The following is a 12,314-nucleotide window of genomic DNA, read 5'->3' on the forward strand; positions in this document are numbered from 1 at the left end:
CAGAGAGTGGCATGAGGTTTATCCCTAACCCAAGGTCACACAAAGCCTTCTCAAAGGTCATGGTGCCTATGGTACAAGGTATGAAGAACTTTCCGGGATCTGGTTTCTTTTGAGGCAATGTCTGCCTTATCAATGCACTTAGTTCATTGGTGAACAAAGGGGGTTCATCCTCCCAAGTATCATTACCAAATAAATTGGCATTCAACTTCATGATGGCTCCTAGATATTTAGCAACCTGCTCTTCAATTATGTCTTCATCCTCTTCAGAGGAAGAATAGTCATTAGAGCTCATGAATGGTAAAAAAAGGTTCAATGGAATCTCTATAGTCTCTAGATGAGCCTCAGATTCCTTTGGTTCCTCAAAGGCAAACTCTTTATTGGTCAGTGAATGTCCCAGGAGGTCTTCCTCACTAGGATTCACGTCCTTCTCCTCCTCTCTGGGTTCGGCCACACCAAGTAAGGTTATGGCCTTGCACTCTCTTTTTGGATTCTCTTCTGTATTGCTTGGGAGAGTACTAGGAGGAGTTTCAGTGACTCTTTTACTCAGCTAGCCCACTTGTGCCTCCAAATTTCTAATGGAGGACCTTGTTTCATTCATGAAGCTTAGAGTGGCCTTAGATAGATCAGAGACTATATTTGCTAAGCTAGATGGATTATGCTCAGAATTCTCTGTCTATTGCTGAGAGGATGATGGAAAAAGCTTGCTATTGCTAAACCTGTTTCTTCCACCATTATTAAAGCCTTGTTGAGGCTTTTGTTGATCCTTCCATGAGAAATTTGGATGATTTCTCCATGAGGGATTATAGGTGTTTCCATAGGGTTCTCCCATGTAATTCACCTCTACTATTGCAGGGTTCTCAGGATCATAAGCTTCTTCTTCAGAAGATGCTTCTTTAGTACAGTTGGATGCAGCTTGCAATCCATTCAGACTCGGAGAAATCATATTGACTTGCTGAGTCAATATTTTATTCTGAGCCAATATGGCATTCAGAGTATCAATTTCAAGAACTCCCTTCCTCTGAGGCGTCCCATTACTCACAAAATTCCTTTCAGAAGTGTACATGAACTGGTTATTTGCAACCATGTCAATGAGTTCCTGAGCTTCTGCAGGCGTTTTCTTTAGGTGAATGGATCCACCTGCAGAATGGTCCAATGACATCTTTGATAATTCAGACAGACCATCATAGAATATATCCAGGATGGTCCATTCTGAAAGCATGTTAGAAGGACACTTTTTGGTCAGTTGCTTGTATCTCTCCCAAGCTTCATAGAGGGATTCACCTTCTTTCTGTTTGAAGGTTTGAACATCCACTCTAAGCTTGCTAAGCTTTTGAGGAGGAAAGAACTTGGCTAAGAAAGCCATGACCAGCTTATCCCAAGAGTTCAGGCTATCTTTAGGTTGAGAGTCTAACCATATTCTAGCTCTGTCTCTTATAGCAAACGGGAAAAGCATAAGCCTGTAGACCTCGGGATCAACCCCATTGGTCTTAACAATATCACAGATTTGCAAGAATTCAGTTAAGAACTGAAAAGGATCTTCTGATGGAAGTCTATGAAACTTGCAATTCTGTTGCATCAGAGAAACTAATTGAGGCTTTAGCTCAAAATTATTTGCTCCAATGGTAGGGATTGAGATGCTTCTTCCATGTAAGTTGGAATTTGGTGTGGTAAAGTCACCAAGCATCTTCCTTGCATCTCCACCATTGTTATTATTTTCGGCCATGTCTCCTTCTTTTTCAAAAATTTCTATCAGGTTCTCTCCAGAGAGTTGTGCTTTAGCTTTCCTTAGCTTCCTCTTCAGAGTCCTTTCAGGTTCAGGATTAGCTTCAACAAGAATGTTCTTATCCTTGTTCCTGCTCATATGAAAAAGAAGAGAACAGAAAAGAAAATATGGAATCCTCTATGTCACAGTATAGATATTCCTTATGTGAGTATAAGAGGAAAAGAATAGAAGAAGATCGGGTTCGAATTATGAGTAGAAGAGAGGTGTTAGTAGATAAATAAATAAATAGAAGGTGATGAGAGAGGGGGAGAAAATTTGAATTTAATTTAAAAATAAAAGAAAAATATTTTTGTTTTTATTTTAAAATGTAGTTAGGGTTCGAAAATTAAGAGAAGGAGTAAAATTAAAATTAAAAATTAAAACAATTAGTTAATTAGAAAAGATTTTGAAAAAGTGGATGGGAGTTTTCGAAAATAAGAGAGAGAAAATTAGTTAGGTGATTTTGAAAAAGATATGATTGAAATAGAAAACTTTTAAAAATAAACCAAAAAGTCAAGTAGTTAATTGAAAAAGATTTGAAAATCAAATTTGAAAGGGTGAGAAGTTAGAATAGATTTTGAAATTGATTTTGAAAAAGATATGATTGAAATTGAAAAAGATATGATTGAAAATCATTTTGAAAAAGATTTGAATTGAAAATTAAAATTGATTACTTGACTAACAAGAAACTAAAAGATATGATTCTAAAATTTAAAGATTGAACCTTTCTTAATAGGCAAGTAACAAACTCAAAAAATTTTTTGAATCAATCACATTAATTGTTAGTAAAGATTTTGAAAAATATGGAATAAAATAAAAAAAAAGATTTTTGAAAATCAATTTTGAATTTTCGAAAATATGAAAGAAAAATGAAAAAGATTTGATTTTTTAAAAATAAAGATTTGAAAAAGATAGAATTTTTAAATTGAAAATTTGATTTGACTCATAAGAAACAACTAAATTTTAAAAATTTTTTGAAAAAGTCAACTCAAATATTCGAAATTTATGAGAAGAAAAAGGGAAAGATATTTTTTTATTTTTTAATTTTAAATGAGGAGAGAGAAAAAAGGAAAGATATTATTTTTATGTTTTTCTCTTTTTCTATTAAACAACAAAAAATGAAACAAAACATAAAAATTTATGATCAAAATGAATAATGCATGCAAGAACACTTTGAATGTCAAGATGAACACCAAGAATACTTTGAATGTCAAGATGTACACCAAGAACATGTTTTTGAAAATTTTTAAGAAAAGAAAAATGTGCAAGACACCAAACTTAGAAATTTTCAAACTTTAGACACTAAAAAATTGAAAGTGCATATGAAAAATAAGAAAAGACACAAAACAAGAAAATACAAAGATCAAACAAGGAAAATCATCAAGAACAACTTGAAGATCATGAAGAACACATGAACACACTTTCGAAAAATGCAAGAAGAATAAAAACATGCAATTGACACCAAACTTAAAAGTTGACACTAGACTCAAGCAAGAAACATCAAATTATTTTTGGTTTTATGATTTTATAAAATTTTTTTGGATTTTTCGAAAATTATTTGGAAAAGAAAAATAAGGATTTCAAAATTTCTAATGAGAATTCCAGGAATCATGCAATGTTAGTCTAAAACTCCGGTCCAGGAATTAGACATGGCTTTTTAGCCAGCCAAGCTTTCAGTGAAATCTCCGGTCTAAAACACTAGACATAGCCAATGGCCAGCCAAGCTTTAGCAGATCAATACATACAAAAGCTAAATTGCTGAGAAAGACAAAGAAGCTCTTCTAATGATAGTTGAAACCTCGGTCCAAAGGATTAGACATGGCTTAACAGCCAGCCAGGATTCAGCATATCACCATGAAACTCTAGAATTCATTCTTAAAAATTCTGAAGCCATAGAATAATTTATTTTTTTTTGAAGATTTTTCGAAAATAAAAATAATAAAAATAAAAAGCTTAAAATTAAAATAAAATTACCTAATATGAGCAACAAGATGAACCGTCAGTTGTCCAAACTCGAACAATCCCCGGCAACGGCGCCAAAAACTTGGTGCACGAAATCGTGATCGTTCATTCCTTGGTAACAGTGCCAAAAACTTAATACGCACGTTCATAATCTTAGTTCTTTGTCACAACTTTGCACAACTAACCAGCAAGTGCACTGGGTCGTCCTAATAAACCTTACGTGAGTAAGGGTCGATCCCACGGAGATTGTCGGTTTGAAGCAAGCTATGGTCACCTTGTAAATCTCAGTCAGGCGGATTCAATTGGTTATGGAGATTTGATAATAAAAATATAATTAAAATATAAAATAGGATAGAGATACTTATATAATTCATTGGTGAGAATTTCAGATAAGCGTATAGAGATCCTTTTATTCCTTCTGAACCTCTGCTTTCCTACTGCTTTCATCCAATCATTCATACTCCTTTCCATGGTAACCTGTATATTGGGCATCACCGTTGTCAATGGCTACATCCCGTCCTCTCAGTGAAAATGGTCCAAATACGCTGTCACCGCACGGCTAATCATCTGTCGGTTCTCGATCATGCTAGAATAGGATTCAGTAATCCTTTTGCGTCTGTCACTACGTCCAGCACTCGCGTGTTTGAAGCTCGTCACAGCCATCCCTTCCCAAATCCTACTCGGAATACCACATACAAGGTTTAGACTTTTCGGATCTCAAGAATGGCCGCCAATAATTCTAGCCTATACCACGAAGACTCTGATCGTAGATCAGGAGGCTAAGCGATATGCATTCAAGCTTGCTTTCTTGTAGAATGGAATTGTTTGTCAGGCACGCGTTTATAAGTGAGAATGATGATAAGCGTCACATAATCATCACATTCATCATGTTCTTGTGTGCGAATGAATATCTTAGAGAAGAAATAGGCTTGAGTTGAATAGAAAAACAATAGTACTTTGCATTAATTCATGAGGAACAGCAGAGCTCCACACCTTAATCTATGGTGTGTAGAAACTCTACCGTTGAAAATACATAAGAACAAGGTCCAGGCATGGCCAAATGGCCAGCCCCCTAAACGTGATCTCATAACATAAAATTAGTCAAAGACTAACCAGAGATCCAGATATGTAAATACAATAGTAAAAAGTCCTATTTATACTAAACTAGTTACTAGGGTTTACAGAAATGAGTAAATGATGCAGAAATCCACTTCCAGGCCCACTTGGTGTGTGCTTGGGCTGAGCGTTGAAGCTTTCACGTGTAGAGGTCTTCTGACGTTGAGACTTTTGCCAGTAAAGAATGTCATAAAAACAGTCGCGTTGTAGATATAGTCTCTAAACCGACAAAAATCCCTTCGTACAAACGTTTTGGTTGTCACAAGTAACAAACCCCTTTTTAAAATTGATAACCGAGTATTTAAACCTCGGGTCGTCTTCTCAAGGAATTGCAGGGAAGTATGTTATTATTGGTTATGAATATTGTAAATTGGGGGGTTTGAGAAATTTGGAGTTTGGGCAATGTGCACAGGTATATTTAAATGACAAGTAAAATAAATTAACAATAATAAAATCTCTTGGCAAGGTATGAGAACTGGAGGTCCTATCCTAGTTATCCTTATCAATTGTGATGAGAATTGGATTCTTCCCCCACCTTATTAACCTTTAACTATGAAGGTAAGTTAAGTGGACAAATTAATTCTAATTTTCAATCAATAATGAGTTTGATAACTCAAGAGTTACCAATGTCTCAACCAAAGCCAAAAGAGAAAAATGTCTACTTGAGTGAAAATAATTTGGATACACAAAGGGCAGTGATAAATTAAAGAGAGCAATCATAAGTCTGAAAATACCTCAAATTATATTAAATAAAGAAATCAATTCTAACATGGAGTTCATAAATTAAATTGAGAAAGTAAATAAAAATAAAGAACCTGGGATTGAGTGTCACTCCTAAAACTAAGAGAAGTCCTAAATCCTAATCCTAAGAGAGAGGAGAGAACCTCTCTCTCTAAAAGCTACATCTACTCCTAAAATTGTGAATATGAGAGCCTCCCTATGAATGGATGCAATCCCCCACTTTATAGTCTCTAATCTGTGTTTTCTGGGCCGCGAACAGGGTCGAAAATAGCCCAGAAATCGCTGGAGAAGAATTCAAACACGCTTATTTCCGTCACTGCGACGCGGCCGCATGGATCACGCGGTCGCATTGCCTAGCGTCAGGGGAACATTAGCATATTATATATCAAATCGAAGCCCCGGACGTTAGCTTTCCAACGCAACTGGAACCGCGTCATTTGGACCTCTGTAGCTAAAGTTATAGCCGTTTGAGTGTAGAGAGGTCAGGCTGGATAGTTTAGCAATTTCTCCAACTTCTTGCATTCCTTCCACTTTTGCATGCTTTCTTCCCATCCTCCAAGCCATCCTTGCCTTATAATATCTGAAAACACTTAACACACATATCAAGACATCTAATGGTAATAAGAGAGGATTAATAATAAGCAAATATAAGATCAAAGAAGCATGTTTTCAATCAAAACACATAATTAGGAAGGAAATATAAAACCATGCAAATAGTATGAATAAGTGGGTAAAGAGTTAATAAAAACCACTCAATTGAGCACAAGATAAACCATGAAATAGTGGTTTATCAATCTCCCCACACTTAAACACTAGCATGTCCTCATGCTAAGCTCAAGAGAAGCTATAAAGAAATGAAGAGGAATGGTAGAATGTATGAAATGCAACCTATGAATGCAACTACATGCTAAATGCTTTTACTTACTTGGTTAAGAGTAAATAAGTTCTCCAAGAATAAATATGAACTGGATTTCACTAATTCAAATCATAAAGATGAAGTACAAATAGACTTGCAAGAAGAAAATAGCTCATGAAAGCAGGGAACAAGGAATTGAGCATCGAACCCTCACTGGTAGTGTATACACTCTAATCACTCAAGTGTTTTAGGTTCGATTCTCTCAATTCTCTACTAACTTTGCTTTCTAAGGCTTGCTTTTCATCTAACAATCAACATAAATTTAATGCACAAATACACATATCAAGAGGTCTTTTAAGGGTTGTAATAGGGTTAGGGTCAAGGTAGGATTGTATTTGGCCAAGTGGACTAAAATCTGAATCCTTAATTATCTTAAACTTTCCACCTAACTTTAGACAATCCATGTAATCATAATACCACATCTAACTATCCATTAACTATGTTTTCCACATATTCATGCATTCTTATTTCAAGTACAGTACATATGCATTGCTTTCAACACTTAACTTTGGGGCATTTTGTCCCCTCTTACTTATTTGCTCTTTTTCTTTTCTTTTTCTCTTATATATATATATATATATATATATATATATATATATATATATATATATATATATATATTCTTTTATTTTTCTCAATGCATATGATTAATTTATTGAATTAATGAACATGTCCTAAACATTTCTTTCACATTTTTAGAAAATTCTAACATACTCAATTCTCAAACCAAATATTTCCAAACCCAATTTTCCACACTTAAATCATAAGCACTCTCACTAGTCTAAGCTAACTAAGGATTCAAATTAAGGACATTATTGTTTTCCGCTTAGAGTTAATGATGTGCTAAATAAAAAGAACAAAGGGGTAAAATAGGCTCAAAATTGGTTTGCAAGGGATAATGAAAGGTAAGTCCATTTGGGTATGTAAGCATAGTAAAACAAAGGCCTTAATCATGTAAGTGCATGCATACATTAAACCATGGAAATATAGAATTAAGCAAGACAAAGATCACAATTTTAGAGAGAAAAACACACACCAAAAATAAATTATTGGTTGATAAAATGTAACCAATTCAAATAGGCTCAAAATCTCACAGGTTTTGTGTGTTCAAGCTCTAAATCATGTTCCAGTATAATATCTCTTCAAACAAGTGTAACATTAAATTTTATTCAAATTAGTGAAATTTTCTAAAATTTTTCTTGAAAAAGAAGGTATTACTTCAACCAAGTGGTAAAATATGCAAAAATTCAAATAATCATGCAATCAAACATGCAAATGCAACAACTAACTACAAAGAAAAATTTAAACATTGGTGTTGAAACAAGAAAGTACTAACCCATGGAGATCGGTATCGACCTCCCCACACTTAAAGATTGCACCATCCTCGGTGCATGCTGAGATGTGCAGGTGGACGGGTTGTTTCAACTGTTGCTTTTCTCTAAGGATTGTGCAGATGGACTTGTCTGTCTCCCCATGTAAAATGTCTTCCGCTTCCCTTCCGGGTGACCATCCTGAAAGAAAAAGGGAAGAAGAGTAACCCCGAAATAGAGATAAGAAATTAAAAGAAGTATGGGTTAATGCCAAATGATAAGGGTCTCAATTACATGGTAGCTACAACATGCAAGTGAGAAAACAAATAGAAGTACATGGCAGATCAAGAGTGCAAAAATTTGCAACATAGGGAAGAGAGTGGGGAAGGAGAGATAATATAAATTCATGTCAATGCAAAAGTAATACAGATATAAAAGATTAGCATTGATTTGAATAATATTACTCAATCAGAATTAAACAAGTCATGAAGCACCCAAAATAATTCAAGAGAAAATTGCAACAGTGAAATAAGAAAATTTTAACACCAAGAGAAAAATAATTAATTTTAGAAAAGAAAATAAAAATATGCACAAAATTAAGATGCAATGAATGAAATATGCAAATAAAATAGAATGGAGGTGAAGGAAAATAAGAAAGGAAGAAGAAAGAAATAAGAAAAGATAAGAAAAATAAGGATTAGAGAAGAAGAGATAAGAAAATTGGCTAATCTGGATATGTTGTGCGGCGCAGGCGACGCGGTCGCATGGGTCACGCGATCGCGTGGCCTGTTTTGTGCGATTGGCGCAAGTGCAGTCTCGTGGTCGCGCAACTCTCTGTTCGAAACTCTTTTTGCCAAAATTCTGGGTGACGCGATCGCGTGGTCGACGCGATCGCGTGAGTGGCCATCCGGGGGATATGACGCGGACGCGTGGGGCACGCGTTCGCGTGGTGAGGCTTGGGCTTCCAGCACGATTCCAGCCCAACTCCAGCTCAACTTTCGGCCATGCACCCGGTTGACGTCGATTTTCAGGTCACGCGGCCGCGTGGGTGACGCGGTCGCGTGAGAGGCCATTATTCCTAGGTGACGCGGTCGCGTGGGGTGATTTGTGCCATTGGCACGCCTCCAGCGCTGCTCTTGCAAAACTCTCTGTTCATTTATTTTTTTTCTTCACTCCCCTTGCGACGTGGACGCGTCGCTGATGCGATCGCGTCGCGTGCTCGCTTCTTTTTTTTTATAATCTGAAAAATGCAGAATGCAGTGTTAATATAAATGTGATGCAAAACTCCAGGTTCAATATAACAAAATAAAATAAAATTCAAAAATGAATAAAACTAAGTAATGAAAAGGGAACGATCATACCATGGTGGGTTGTCTCCCACCTAGCACTTTTAGTTATAGTCCTTAAGTTGGACATTTGATGAGCTTCCTGCTATGGTGGCTTGTGCTTGTATTGATCCAGGAATCCCCACCAATGTTTGTATTTCCAGTAGCCTCTGGGGTCCCAAACTAAGCATGTAAAGCCCTTAAGAAGCTTCAAACAGATTCTTAGGCTCCCGGGGTGACAAATGTCAGAACAGATTCCAGGATCCCAAACTTTACTTTTACACCCATTCTTGTCTCGATATGCACTTTTCCAGCCGGGTGAAAGGTGATCTGAATTCTCACTGCAGTGACCAAACAGCTTCCTAGACCCATTCAGTTGAGCTCTATACCAACCTTTGCGTTTAAACTTAAAGCTTCCAACCATAATGAACCTTGCAGGACAATTCTTACCACTGGTCATCTTCCTCTTACTCTTAATGCCATAAAGAGCTCTAAGTTGACCATCCGTCTCCAGTAGCCCATATTCAAGTGGGATTAGAAAGTTATGGGATATGAATTTTACCCACTTGAATGTTGTGAAGGGTGATGGCAACTTAGGGGGAGGTGTTTTTAATGAAATTGCAAGCTCCACTCCCTTGTGCTCTTCTTTGATAATTACCACCTCTTTGCAAGCTTCTTCAATTTTAACCTCTTCCTCTTGGTAGCTTTCTTCCAATTCAATCTTCTCTTCATTGCTTTCCAAGGGCATGGGAGGTTGTGCTTCTTCTTCTTGAATCTCCATCTCTTGATCAACCTCTTCCAAGTCTTCAACTATGATATGCTTTGGAGGTTGTACACCCTCTTCAGCATCAATTTCAACCGTCTTGGAAGGAGGCTCTATGTCTTGTCTTTCCCATGGAGGTTCTGCATCTCCCAAGTCTTCAACCAACTCTTCTTCTTGAACAATGATAGCTTCTTCTAATTGTTCTAGTATGAATTCATGCTCTGTCTTGTCTACTGGAGTTTCTGGTATCTCCTTTATGCTATGCTCTTCACTAGACTGTCCACATGGGCCTATGGCTGATCCTTGTGTATTTAAGCGTCTAGAAGCCCATTGAATTAATACTTGCCCCAGTTGTTGAGTGGTTGCCTGAAATCGATCCATTGTTTCCTTGAGACGATCCTTTGCCTCTTGATGCACTCGGTTTTCATAAATAGGATCATAATGCTCTTAGATTGATGGATATGGATATGGTGAATATTGAAGTGGTGGTTCTTGTGAGTAATTGGGTTGGAATTGGGGTGGTTCTATATATGGTTCATATGGCTCATAAAGTGGTTGGTATGGTGGTTGAGGGTTAGGGTCATATGGAGGTGAATGGCGGAAAGGGGCTTGTGAGTGTGGTGGTCCAAAGTTATGTTGAGGAAAGGGTTCATAGGCATATGGTGGTGGTTGTTGATAGTCCATTGGAGGTGGTTGTTGCCATGAGGGTTGATCAAATCCTTGTGGCTCCTCCCATCTTTGATTGTTCCAACCTTGATGCTTGTTCTCATTGTAATTTCTTTTTCCTGCAACATTATTGTAACCAGACTCATAGCCAAAGGGGTGAGAGTTCATAGTAGCAAAGAAAAAATTAAAAACAAAAATAAAAATAAATTTAAATTAAAAGGTTATTTAAATTTTGAATTTGAAAATTAAATTGTGAAATTTGAATTTTGAAATTTTGAAATTTGAATTTTGAAAATTGATTTTTGAAATAAGATAAGATAAGATAAAAATTTTAAAAATAAAAATCTGAATTTTTTTTCGAAAAAAATTAATTAAAAATATTTTTGAATTTAATGAGGAAAGAGAAAAACAATAAAATGACACCAAATTTCAAATTTTTAGATCAAAATGAAGAAAACAACTAAGAACAGCTTGAAGGTCAAGATGAACGCGAAGAACAACTCGAAGATCAAGATGAACACTAAGAATTAATTTTTGAAAAATTTTGTAATAACTAAATAAAAACCAATAACCTCTTAATTTATGAAAAAGCAAAAATAAGAACAAAAATAAAAATAAATAAACAAGTAAAAAGCAAATATTTACAATAACCAATAATAAGGCACACGTTTGCAATTCCCCGGCAACGGCGCCATTTTGACGTTGAGACTTTTGCCAGTAAAGAATGTCATAAAAACAGTCGCGTTGTAGATATAGTCTCTAAATCGACAAAAATCCCTTCGTACAAACGTTTTGGTTGTCACAAGTAACAAACCCCTTTTTAAAATTGATAACCGAGTATTTAAACCTCGGGTCGTCTTCTCAAGGAATTGCAGGGAAGTATGTTCTTATTATTGGTTATGAATAATTCCGGCTTCCTCTACTTATTCCAGTACAAAGTCATGCTCCGTACTGTTCACTGGAGTTTCTAGTATCTCCTTCATGATATGTTCTTCATTAGATTGTCCACATGAAGCCATGGGGGTTCCTTGAGTGTCCGAACGTCGGGAAGCTAATTGACTCATTATTACTTGTGCCCATTGATGAATGGTTGCCTGACATCGATCCACTGTTTTCTTGAGACGATCCTTTGCCTCTTGATGCACTCGACTTTCATAAATAGGATCATAGTGCTCTTGGATTGATGGATATGGAGATGGTGAATATTGAAGTGGTGGTTCTTGTGAGTAATTGGGTTGGAATTGGGGTGGTTCTATATATGGTTCATATGGCTCATAAGGTGGTTGGTATGGTGGTTGAGGGTTAGGGTCATATGGAGGTGAATGGCGAAAAGGGGTTTGTGAGTTTGGTGGCCCAAAGTTATGTTGAGGAGAGGGTTCATAGGCATATGGTGGTGGTTGTTGATAATCAAAAGAGTGCTCACCATAGCCATTGCCTTGATATGCATCACAGAATGGTTGTTGATAGTCCATTGGAGGTGGTTGTTGCCATGAGGGTTGATTAAATCCTTGTGGCTCCTCCCATCTTTGATTCTTCCAACCTTGATGCCTGTTCTCATTATAGTTTCCATTCCTAACAACAACATTGGAATCAAACTTGAAGCGAGAGGGGTGAGAATTCATAGTAGCTAAAAAATTAAGAACAAAAATAAAAATAAATTTAAATTAAAAGGTTATTTAGATTTTTGAATTTGAAAATTAAATTTTGAAATTTGGAATTTTAAATTTTTGAATTTTGAATTTTTGAAATTTGA

The 12,314-nt window shown here is 36.2% G+C and overlaps 1 non-coding gene across 1 annotated transcript; it reads left to right on the top strand.

The window, feature by feature from the left end:
• Nucleotides 1-1,213: 1,213 nt before the first annotated feature.
• LOC148553626 (small nucleolar RNA R71) lies at nt 1,214-1,321 on the top strand. The gene has a single exon (XR_015892855.1). It is a non-coding gene; the product is annotated as a small nucleolar RNA R71 (small nucleolar RNA).
• The last annotated feature ends 10,993 nt before the right edge of the window (nt 1,322-12,314 follow it).

This window comes from Arachis ipaensis, chromosome B7 (genome assembly GCF_059453495.1).
Source record: "Arachis ipaensis isolate K30076 ecotype BB chromosome B7, ASM5945349v1, whole genome shotgun sequence".
Taxonomy (NCBI): domain Eukaryota; kingdom Viridiplantae; phylum Streptophyta; class Magnoliopsida; order Fabales; family Fabaceae; genus Arachis; species Arachis ipaensis.